Source organism: Apodemus sylvaticus, chromosome 11 (genome assembly GCF_947179515.1).
Source record: "Apodemus sylvaticus chromosome 11, mApoSyl1.1, whole genome shotgun sequence".
NCBI lineage: Eukaryota > Metazoa > Chordata > Mammalia > Rodentia > Muridae > Apodemus > Apodemus sylvaticus.
The window spans coordinates 67,765,271-67,777,587 of NC_067482.1; the positions used below are offsets into that span (position 1 = coordinate 67,765,271).

Genomic DNA, 12,317 nt, shown 5'->3' on the forward strand with positions numbered 1-12,317 from the left:
TTGTGGCTTGAATGTAGTTTTACATAGAAAGAGTTACTTTAATAACTTTAATATGGAGAAGTCCCTAATAAATTTCATAGCCATAAGTCTGGTCATCCAGCTCTGGAATGTTTGAAGACTCTGTTTAAATAAGTTCAGTGTTACTCCACTGCAGGCTGAAAGCTCATGTGGACCAACAGAGGAGACAGAAAACTCACCAACTAAGCATTTCATTGCTTGAGTGTCTCCTTCAAGCAAGTTCAGCAGACATGAATTTTGGGAAGAAAACAAGAATGTGCGTGAGGGACACAAGTAGGCAAGAACCAATAAAGTGGAGTGTTCCCACCACAGACACTTAGAGCTCCTCCAAAAGTGGTTTAATGAGAAGTTCTGGAAAGGACCATTTCTAAAAAGAATCAGGGGCAGCAGGTTCTGTTGTATGTAGTTAAAGGGTGTGGCAGTGAGCTTGGAATTGTGGACAACCAGGGAAAAATATTAATTAATTGCAGCTGTCTCCTGAAGAGATGGTCATGCTTGTGCCTTCCTTGTAGATGTTAAAACACTCCTTTAACAGATGAGAAATTAAGGCTCAACAAAGTTCAATGATTTACTCAAGACATTTCACAAGTAGAAAGTTCAATCCAGCCTTGCTTAACCCAGAGTCTAGTATTTTCTGTTCTGCTGTTTCCAAACTGTGTTCATACTGTTACCACTTCTAGCTGAAAACTCACCTCCTGTATGTAGGTTCTGCCCTTCTGACAGAGACCACAGTACTAAGAAGAGATTCTTGTGGAAAGGCAACTATGGAAAAGTTTCCTCGGTGAACCTGTGTGTAATCCCATGGGAAGGAATTGTACTTGGTTCTTCATGACTTGTTATCTACATGCTCCACAGACTATGGCGGGTCACAATATTTTCTGGAAGCTAGAAAGGCACATAGGAAAGAAGAAGGCAGAGATGCTAGCTCTAGAAAAGTCTGAGGCCTTTCTGGCTTCAGTTACTTCAATGATGAGGATGGCACAGAGTCAACAGATAACTGCTTGGTAACTTGTATTAGTGGTCAGTGTATCAGAAATAACCAAAGCATGGGCCAGTGTCGGTCCTGCATCGAAGAAACATGAGGTATGCTGAGAGTGGATGTGCCTCAGATCCTTTAACTCCACAGGGGAGAGGATGGGAGAGGTGATAGAGAAATTGTCGTGGGGAATCAAGAAGAGAAATGCAGGGGCTTCAGAGAATATAAGAGGAGGGGAATGAGTCAAAGGGGCTTGTCTATCCTTGCTGATCAGCACTGAGCTAAAAAAAAATGTGTGCTCATTTAAAAATGGGACACATAATAGATCCCATCCTGTGTATGCTTAAAAACAGTAAAACAAAACAAAACAAGCAAAGAAGAGAAAACAAAAAAAAAAGCCCAAATCTAAAACACTCTTACTGTGTCTATATTGAATTTGACCAAAATGTTTGACATTCACAGAAACACTTCCTCCTCCTTTTCCTTTTCCTCCAACTTCTTTCTTCCTCCTCTCCTATATCTTCTTTTGAGTCTAAACATAATATGGGAGAAATTATAAATATGTAGCTAAGTTTATCACCTGAAGATGAGATCAATTAATATTTTGATATAGCGTCTCTATTTTTCTCTAGGTTGACATGTGCTCATAGACACAGAAAAAGATACAAAAACAGTAACACATACATACACACACACACACACACACACACACACACACACACACACCACACACACACACACACACACACACACACCACATACACACACACATGCCCCGCAAACACACACGGTTTGCTTCCATTCAAGTTCTGATATCAACTTTCATGTGAGGGAGATATCTTGGGCTTATGTCTAAGATAGCTTTGAGGTCAGTGTCACCCAACTATCAACTGTCAACAGCCACAGAAAAGACTGTCTGGAAGAGTCCACAGCTGAACTCAGTTTATTCACAGGACTAGGGGAATATCAAGTAGTAAATTATTTTTATTATTCTTATTGTTATTCTCACAGAAAAGGGTTAACCAGCAACAGATAGTCATAGTGTTATATTTACTTAGGATGAATTTCAAGCTTTAAGTGCTTTTCCAGGATTTTATTTTTCCATAAAATGGATTATTTGCTTGAAAATCCTAATTCTTATGTGGGAAAGTTTGCCTTTGACTATTATATAACTGGTCACTTCCATTAGATTTTTTTTTGCATGTATATCAATTGGCATGAATTTCTGTGTAGAAAGACTTTTCACTAGATAAATGTTTGGCAGAACCATGAACACATTTATAAATGCAGAAAAATGCAGTGTCCAGAGCCAAAAGACTTGTGAAGATTCCTGGAAAACCATGAAAAAATACTTAGAAATACCAGGAGTAGATTAGGCTGTGGAGTGATATGCAGTATTGTGTTTAAACAGGCAAGTCACACTGGCCTTCTGTAGTTTCTCCAAATGATAACATTCTGGGACTGATACAGAAGAGGAAGTAGTCTTACATTCCTAAAGTAATTTGTGCCTTTCCATGGTATATCATTCTTTTAAACAGCTTGGATCATGAAACCTAATATCTTAATTGAAGTCCGTATGGACTGTCTTTATTTAGAATCTGAGATTGTTTTATTTTTTTATTCTGGGTTTGATGATTGTTTTTAGTGATAATACGAAGAATTTTCAAGTTTAAATTTTCAAGTTGGAAGATCTGAACATCTGACATAGTAATGGGATTTCTTATCTCCAAGTCTTGGGAGAAAGAGTACCCCCTCAGAGTTGTGGTGTGTGGTGTGGTGTGGTGTGGTGTGTGCGTGCGTGCGTATGTGTGTGTGTGTGTGTTAGGAAAGTGTGGGTATGAAGAAGTATCCATGATGACTATTAGAATATTGGCTTGAGAATTTTATACATTCGTTTGGATATTATATTGTCTAAAAAAGGCACTTAAAGAAGGCTAGGCCTCACAAAATAAATCATATATTTGATTTTAGAGAAACCAAAGAGAAGTGGTACAGTGGTAGTAATATTCTTGCTAGTAAAGGGTGACCTAGGAAAGTTATATTGAAGCTGTGTTTCAACTCTGTATACGTTTCCTAATGCTCTGTGAGATAATAACTAGACTGGTACAAAAGTTAAGTGCAGTTCTTCCTCCCAGGCCCATGCTGCCAGAAATAAGACTTGTACTCAAATTATATTTACAAATACCTTCATCATATAGCTAGGCTCTTCTCTGACTAGATCATTAACTAAGATAACCTGTTTACTTTAACCTACATTCTCCCTGTGGCTGGCTACCTGTGTCAAGGCACTATGTATTCTTGTCACATTTTCCCCAGCTGATCTCCCCCTGGCTCTATCCCAGAATTCATTCTGCCTCCCAGATGTCCCACCATCTATTCTACCGTTTCCTATAGGCCATAGGCTTTTTAATTGACAGGCGATACATCCATACAATACACAGGATATTCTCTCTATAATTGGATGGCTTAAAGAATAGAAATTTACCTTATAGTTATGGAGGCTAAGATTCAAGAGTATGAAATACTAGGTCCTTCTGTCCCTGGTCTAATAGTTGCTCAGGTTGTGAGAGCACAGTACCAGTCCTCACACAACAGCCCCTCTCCCCTCTCTCAGTGTGTGTGTGTATCTGAACTTTTAATTCTTATACGGCTAGTTATATTGGTTTAGGCTTATTTTAACTTTATTATTTCTATAAAGTTTGTATCTCAGCTCATATCTGATACTCTTAGTCTCAGAATCTCAGTGCATGAATTCTCCTGTATATGTGAGAGGTACATTTTACCCCTCAATGCTTACGAAGAACGTTGCTTTGGGTTTCCTTCTCATTTTGAATAGCTCTTGTTTTGAGGCTAATGGGAACTGGGGAAATGTCCCCTTATCAGTCACTCCTTGCTGCCTTGAGTGAGGCAACTACAACATATTAAAACAACAACAATAAACAAGCCAACAAACAAAAAATCCTGATGTTAAGTAAATGAAGTCATCGACAGAAACCATGTATTATCTGCATCTATTGATAGATATCTGGCACTGCCTGGTGATTTATCCCTGTAATTCCAGACATTTGAACGTTTGAAGCAGGAGAATGGCAAACCCAAGGCCCACTTACCCCAATCTCAGACTAGCACATCGACAAGACTGTGTGGAGCTTGGGATGTAGCAAACTTCAGATCCGGACATAGGGTTTCGTCTCTAGGTGATGGGTTTGCTCTTCAATTCACTTATGGTGATGGATGTATCACAGGTGAATGTATTAAAAAGCACTGGATTGTATCTTTAGCTTAGCAAATTGGGTAGCACACAAATTATGGCTGCATCATGATGTTATTCAAGAAAACAGTTTTGATAGCAGCTGGATATAAACTTGTTTGTATGAATTTAGATGTCTGTTTCAGCTATGATTTTTCTTTTTTTTTTTGTTTTTTTTTATTGCTTATTTTGTTTATTTACATTTGAAATGTTATCCCCCTTCCCAGTTTCCCCTCCACAAACTTCCTACCCCCTTCCCCCTCCCCCTGCCTCTATGAGAGAGCTCCCCCACCTGCCCACCCACTCCTGCCTTAGTGCCCTGGCATGCCCTGGGTCATCGAGCCTCCACAGGACTGAGGGGTTCCCCTCCCAGTGGATTTCCCAATAGGATTGCCAATAAGGCAATCCTATGCTACATATCCAATTGGAGTCATGGATCCCCCCATGTGTACTCTCTGGTTGGTGGTTTAGTCTGTGGGAGCTCTGGGGGGGTCTGGTTGGTTGGTGTTGTTCTTCCTATGGGGCTCCATAAGCTATGATGTCTTAAGGCCCAGCATTCTACCTTTTCTTTAAATCTCATTCTTGTTACTTACAGAATGAAGAGGTATGTGCTATTTATCAGGTGAACACTTTTATAGTTCAAGTAACCTGATTTACCTTATCGAGTCAAAATTATGTTGCCTTGGAAGCTTCAGGTCTGGATTTAAATCTACTTTTTCTAGTGACTTGCTTTGCAACTTCAGGCAGATTATCATGCCTCTCTGAGGCCTCATCTCCAAAGAGGGATCCAGAACGGGAATATTATAATAACAACAATGACAATTTCTTCCTTGTGAGGCCGTTGAGAAGATTTAATGTGATAATATCTGCAAGAGCTCAGCAAACTTATAGCACGTTGTAATTTACCAAAAGGCAGTGCTTTATTATTATTGGCATACACTTCCAAAAGTCAAGATTAATAGACCCACTTCAGCGAAATGGGTCAGATGAATTTTAGTCAACAGGAAACAGACCCACAGAGTTGTCCTTTCATTTAGAAGCTCTGTCACTGGCAAATCCTACATAATTTTTAGTTCTTAAATAATTTAATAGAGCAGCATCTGTGTTAATCCAGAACATATTTTTTCTTGCTCTGTCCCCTCCCCCTCCCCCTGCTATCTGATATTTGCTTGTGTTGTCAAATATTCAGCTTGACTCTGTGTCCAAGAAGCACCAACTTTCAAGCAAAACAGCACATCACAGTTCATCCTAAGTGATGCTGGATGCTGTTAGATGTAAATAGCATTGGGATTTGGTGGGGATCTACTTAAAAAAAAAAACAATGTGCTGAGCAAAATGGAGAAGCAGAGAGGAATTCACTGTATAAAGACGAAACTTTTATAGATAGCAGAGTTTGGTGGGTGAGACATGCTAGCATGCCTAGTCTCTGGTACATCTGATACTTTGAACTTACTAGGTCTGGGAAAACCATAGTGTCCTATTCTGTATAATGGTGAATCTTAAGTAGATGCAGGGCCTATTCACTCCCTGAAGAAGGGAACAGAAGTGGTTACATCAAGCAGAATAGGCTCATGGGAAGCAAAATAAGAAAGACATTTCCAGATAAAAGTTGACAATACATGACACTTCTCATCGTTTATCACCCAAGCCATGTCTTTTCTTGACCTGCATTTCTGATTTGGAGAGAGGAAAGACTTGTCACCCAGGTGGAGTTGGCTCTGGATTGAAATGAGATGAGAGATGGTGAGGAAAGGAAGGGAAACTTGGGTTGGGCTATGGAAGGTCTCAAAAACTCTACAGTGGGAATGGTAAAGTTAAAATGATATTTAAGAATGTGTGTGCATTCTTGTGTGTGTGTGTGTGTGTGTGTGTGTGTGCGCGTGCGTGTGAGAGAGAGAGAGACAGAGACAGAGACAGAGAGACAAGAGAGAGAGACAGAGAGAGAGACAGAGACAGAGAGAGACAGAGAGAGACAGAGAGAAGTTGGAAAGGTGTTTGGGGAGAGCTGCTTTTCCTCCTATATTTTGCATTCTGTTCTCAAGTTGACATGTTGTGTGCATTGATCAAGAACTTGCCTTATCTTTTTGCAAAACAAGTAGGGATTTGAGCAACACAACAGCATTTGGTTTCAACATCAAGCCCACTGCTGACTCATTTGTCGCTCACCAACTAAGCTTTTCATTGTCAGTAACATCAATTACATCTCTCTCTCTCTCTCTCTCTCTCTCTCTCTCTCTCTCTCTCTCTCTCTCTCTCTCTCTCTCAGTCTAACATGACCCTTGTTTCCCCCCTTAGAGCATTCCCTCCACACAGGCTCACATCTGGGTGCTGGCAGACTAGTGACATCATCCCTGAGTCTTCACTGTAGACAATTAGAACTCCTGGAGTTCAACTCAGACATGCAAGCTCATGTGCTGTTCTTTCTCGAGCTTGGCATGCCTGAACTGAATTACAGAGCACCCTCTCCTACCAGGGTACAGAAAAGCAGGTTTTTCTGTTCACCAGGCAATTTTTTCAGTTCAAAGGCTTGCGGCAAGTCTTGCAGAAGAGAGTTGGAAGAAGCACACATTTAATAAGGCATTATTTGACGAGTGTGGATCTTGAGATCCCAAGGCTTGAGCCTGAATCTTAAACCTATTACCTTATTTACCAGACAATTTTGAACAAATGTATTCCTTGTTCCAGGTGTAATAAGGGTTGTAATATCTACAGTGCAGTGTGGGACATAACTTGGATGAAGTTCAGACTGTGGCATAAGTTTGAGCCCCTTCACCCCCATTCCTAAAAGCCCAAGAGACATGACATCAGTGATGTGCAATCAACTCCATTGGGGTTGAGGAAGCTAGTACGTAGAGAAAGAATGGAAGCGTTCTGTCTCTGCCTTCCCCTTTCTCTCTTTGTGTGTGTGTGTGTGTGTATGTGTGTTTTTCTCAGTTTCACTGTGTCTTTCCATGTCTCTGTCTTTTTCCCTTCCCACCTCCCTCCTCTCTCTTGCAAACAACTAAAGTCAAAGGACTACATGTATGATTTTATTCGCAGAAAAATAGTTGTTCAGATTAGTGGCTAGGCTATAGCATACAACTGAAGTGTAGACGTAAGGGTTCTTTGGAAAATAAGTGTGTAGAATGGAATTTTGCTGAGGGCAAACACGTGAAGGAGTGTCATCTTGAAGCAGGCGCCGGTGAAAGGATGTTTTGCTAAAGCAAATATATGAAAAACACCCCACATATGATGCTCTTTTCTTTTGCAGGCATCGCTGGATTGCAGCCACCAGAATGAAGTTCAATCCCTTTGTGACTTCTGACCGAAGAACAAACCACAAATGGCATTTCAATGCACCTTCTCACATTCACAGGAAGATCATTTCTTCCCCTCTTTCCAAAGAACTGGGACAGAAGTTTCATGTTTGGTCTACGTCCGTTCGAAAGGATGATGACGTTCAGATTGTGGACGGACACTACAGAGGCCAGCAGATTGTAAAGGTGGTCCAAGTGTAAGGGAAGAAATATGTCATCTACACTGAACGAGTCCAGAGAGAGGGCTAATGGTGCAACTGTCCATGTGGGCCTCCACCCCAGCAAGGTGGTCATCGCCAGGCTCAAGCTAGACCAGGATCGCAAGAAGATCCTGGAGAGGAAAGCCAAGTCCGGACAAGTAGGAAAGGAGAAGGGCAAATACTAGGAAGGAACAATGGAGAAGATGCAGGAGTAGAGGCGTCTCATGAACCACTTCATTACAGACTGCTTAAGTTAAAAAAAAAAAAAAGGAAAGAAAGGAAGAAAGAAAAGACATGATAAAGGATTCTTCACTAACAACACACATGTATTGACTCACAATGCACAGCTGAGCTATTTGTTGTGATTCTATAGAGAAGAAACACCAAAAAACAAAACAAAACAAAACAAAACAAAAAAACCCAAAAGCCAATAAAGAAAAAACAATCAAAAACAAACAAACAAACAAAAAACAACACTTCTGGTGTTGCTCTGGTGGCTTCTCGCTGCTTCCTCAGGCCTATTAGCGAGTGATGTCAGGTGATTCAGACTCATGTGGAGTTTTACTAAGACAGACTCATGTGCTGAGGCAAGACCCATGGAGGACATGGGATGTTCGGAGGAGTGTAAATAGGACTCAGTGGACTATGAGAGGGGCTTGCTTGCATAGTTTCACTTATTTGAGAGCGGCACATGAAGAACGTGTCCTGGTGTCTCTGGTGGTCCTGGTTCCTCCTGCTGACTCATGACTATTTGGCTGATGCCTGGCTGTCCCTGCTAGATAGTGCCACTGCTGCTGATTTGTGGCTGCTATCCCTCCCTACTCTACTGAATTGGACGGCTGGTGTATTTGTGAAGTATTTATATGTGGCCCAAGTTGCTGCTGCTACATCCTGTAAACTGAGCTGTTGATTTCCTGAGAAAGCAGATGGCATTTGCTCCAAAGAACAATTTCTAAACAGGTCCACTTCCCCTGTATCCTGATAACCTTTCTTATCCACTACCTCTGGTGTGTGGTGGGCTAGAAGGGAGGTTAAAGCATTTAAGAACAGTTATTAAAAGTAGAGTTGAGAAAAAATCGAAGTCTACATCCAACCCCCAATTGTGCAAGCCTATGTTTTAGTTCTACAACCATGCTTGTCATATAGCATGTTCATCACTCTGCAGATTCTGGCCAACCATGGTCCACTGAGTATGGGAAGTCACATTGAAGACCAGCATCCTAGTGTCCAACCTAAGCTGTTGCAGAAGATCCCTGTGCTATATCCCCAGGACTTTGCCTTCTTCACTTTAAACGTTTTAGAAATATTTGAACAAGGGTTTTTCTCAATTTTATTTTTCTCCTAAGTCCTCTAAATGATGTAATCTGCCCCAGTCATGTCTTTAGATGATTTTTTACATTCCTCCTCACCCTTATTGGTATAGCTAAATACACATGGAATAAAGGCATATATGTCACTTTGGTATACTAGCTAGTACACAGAGTCACAGTTCATGCCTAGAGACTGGTATAATTATCCCCATTGGGCAGATGTGTAATTTTCACAAGGTCACATGATTAGTGAGAGGTCAGAGCAGCATCAGTACAGCTGTCTACTCTTTATATTATGCTGTGATGAATGAGAATAACCTGAATGGTTATAACCATTCAGAATAACCCGCTCAGAAGTAACACACAGCAGCAAATGCCATTGAAAGGCATTGGAATCATGCTGATGTGCAAGACCATGCGAAACTCAGTAGCACTATTTACAGGAAATGTCACCAAGCATGTGACAAGGCATCTGCAAAGCTTTCCTCACCACTGTTTTCTCAGCCCCTCCTCTAGGGCTCATACATGTCTCAGTAAACAATTGTGAATGTGTGATATTCCTACCCCGTTCTTCACTCTGAATTCTGCTTCCTTTCTTTCAAGTTCATAAGTTCATTTGTGATTTTTTTTTTTGATGCTCCATTTGTTTGACCAAGAACATTCTTTGGCAAGCTTGATGACTGATTATATTGGACAGACTCAAGTTTTAACATTTGCCGTCCATTTTTTTGGTACAATTGTTTGTATTATCTGTTTTAATGCTGCAAGAACATTCCCATTGGCCTCTGCTTCTCTCCTGAGAATGCCTAGCTTTCCTATGCTCTCATTGGTAACCAAGCTACCATTACTCTCTCAAGGGTTTCTGGGAGTTAACATAGGTTCCTTGTGACACTGTCCCACCATCCCTCATTCTGTTTCCGTAGTCTGAATGCCACGGGTTGATACCTCTGCCTAAATCCTCTCTGTGGCCTCCCCAGGGTAGGCAGTCTGATTCACCAAGCAACTGACACTGAGGCTTTCTTGTTGAGGTCACTAGCTTTTATTGTTGAGAAGACACAGAAAAAGTTACACTAGTACAGAATTAGTGCTATCCCCACTCAAAGACTGCTGAAGAAAGAAGGCACTAGAAATGTCTCCATTTAACTCTAACAGCTAAGTGACCACTCCCATCTCAGCTAGTTCTTTCAGTCAAGCTGCCCTTGGAATAGCATGACCTTGGGGGAGGTCATACCACTCTTGAGGAATGACTGCAGTGGGAGGTGCTTGTCCTTGTGCTCACGGCAGGCAGCTGGGGACACAGCTCTTCCCACCCAGAAGGAGAATACAAGAAGATAGCACAATATCTCTTCCACTCATCCTCCTCTCACCCCACAGAGCTTTTCTCTCTTTAGTGGCTGCATGCCTGGCACTTGCCTTTTCTTGTGTTTGAAAGGCTCTGTGCCCATCTGTCTCTCTCTCTGTTTGATCTGAGTACTTTCAGTTTTCCATTATGACCGATGTAAAAAGTCAAGTCCTCCAGGGCCTCCCCTTGCTCTCCATGCAGAGTTAGCTGCTGGGTCACACACCCAGTCAGTGCTCACTGCTTCCATGTGGCACATTACAGTCTCTGAACCAGTTCCTTAAGATGACTGAGGTGCATGAGGAGACACGCCTCTCCTGAACTCACAGAGCTGTACCCTTTCCCTTATTATAGTATTAGTCACATAGTTACTTGCCTGCTTGGCCATTCCTCTGTCCTCTGAGTTGTAGTCGAGCCCCAGCTGCCCTTGTGGTTGGTATTCTACCAAACCCTAAAGATACAATGACAATTAGCTTTGCTAAAGGATAAGTGGTAAGTCTTCATCAATAGATTATTCATAATGCATACTTCTGACTTGGATAGAGTATGTAGAAGTTTGTGAAGCACACAGTTTTAAAGATATGGTATTTGGCCTAGTTAGAAAAGTAAGGAAAAGGGGCTGGCTGAAATGACCATTATTTGGTAAATTTGGAAATACAGACCACGTACAAGGCCAGGTTGGGAGAAGAAATGGAGAGTTTGAAGAGGGAAAGGAAGTTGGATGTAGCAGGGTTCATCAGGCAAAAAGAATAGTCGAGAATGGTATCCTGTGGTTGTGGGATGCTCATGTGAATACTTATGGCTTGTGATTACACTCAGAGCTTTGGCAAGTTATTAGAGGGTTTTAAACAAAGCATCAAAATGGTCAGATTAGAGATCTGAAAATAGGAGTTGGCTGCTTTTTGGAGAGCGGATTGCAGGAGGATAGGGAAACCACAGGAAGCCTTGGGAGACTGTTCAGTCAGTTGATGAGGCAGGTTGGATAGAGGCTGATAGTGGAGGGAAAGGATTAGGACTAGAACAGTGGGGGACAAAATGAAAACAAAACAAAATACCTGACAAAACAAAATACCTGGCAGTTTGTGGTGGTGATGTTTTCATGTGAACAGGGAAAATGGAAAGGCCTGTGAGAGGGCAGGATTATATTTCTATTGAAGCGTCACCTTTTTGATTCCGAGTTTGATGAGAATTATAAAATGCACACACCTTATTCTGTAGTGATACAAAGAACTTCTGAAGTCCATTTATAAGCCCTGGATGAAAAAAACAAAACTCTTATTCCTTAGTTATTCTATTCCAGAAATTACTGTAGGTTGTAACATATGGGGCATGCGTGTAGATGGAGAACTAATGAGGAAGGGAGCTAGAGGGCACAGAGAGGATCTTTATGGTCAAATCTCTGCTTTTCCCGTGCAGTGTGGATGGAAGAGTCTAGACAGCAGAGCTTACAACTTGCTTCACTATGAACTGAGCACTCATTTGTTTTCAAGGCAACACAAGGTGGAAGCATCCACAAATGGACTCACAAGCCTCCAGGTGGTGAAAGGAATCCATTTCAAAGTATTCACGTTCCAAAGACCAAAATTCTGTCTGCAGCAGATGTCTCTGCATAATGCTAAGCACTGTGGACTGAAGAATAAAGCTGTCATCTTCTATTTTATGTGAGGGGATTGCATCATTTAGAGATGAAAACAGGCTGCCTATGGCTGGGCAGGTAAGTTAATATCTTGCATCTTGTGATTCATTTTTACCTTGTGGAAGAAGCAGACATGGTAATTGTGTCCATAGACAGAGATTTAGAACAGAGTCTGCCTTTGCAGAAAATGCATTTCAGGAAGCCAATAAAGATAAGAGGGAGGCGAAATGCAGAGGAGGAAGTGTTAGGGTAAGACTTAGTTCACTGGTGTTAATCATATACTAGATAGGCA

The 12,317-nt window shown here is 41.4% G+C and overlaps 1 pseudogene; it reads left to right on the top strand.

Moving 5' to 3' along the window:
• Positions 1–9,672, top strand: part of LOC127696833 (60S ribosomal protein L26-like) — a 112,899-nt pseudogene extending 103,227 nt beyond the window's left edge.
• Positions 9,673–12,317: the final 2,645 nt, after the last annotated feature.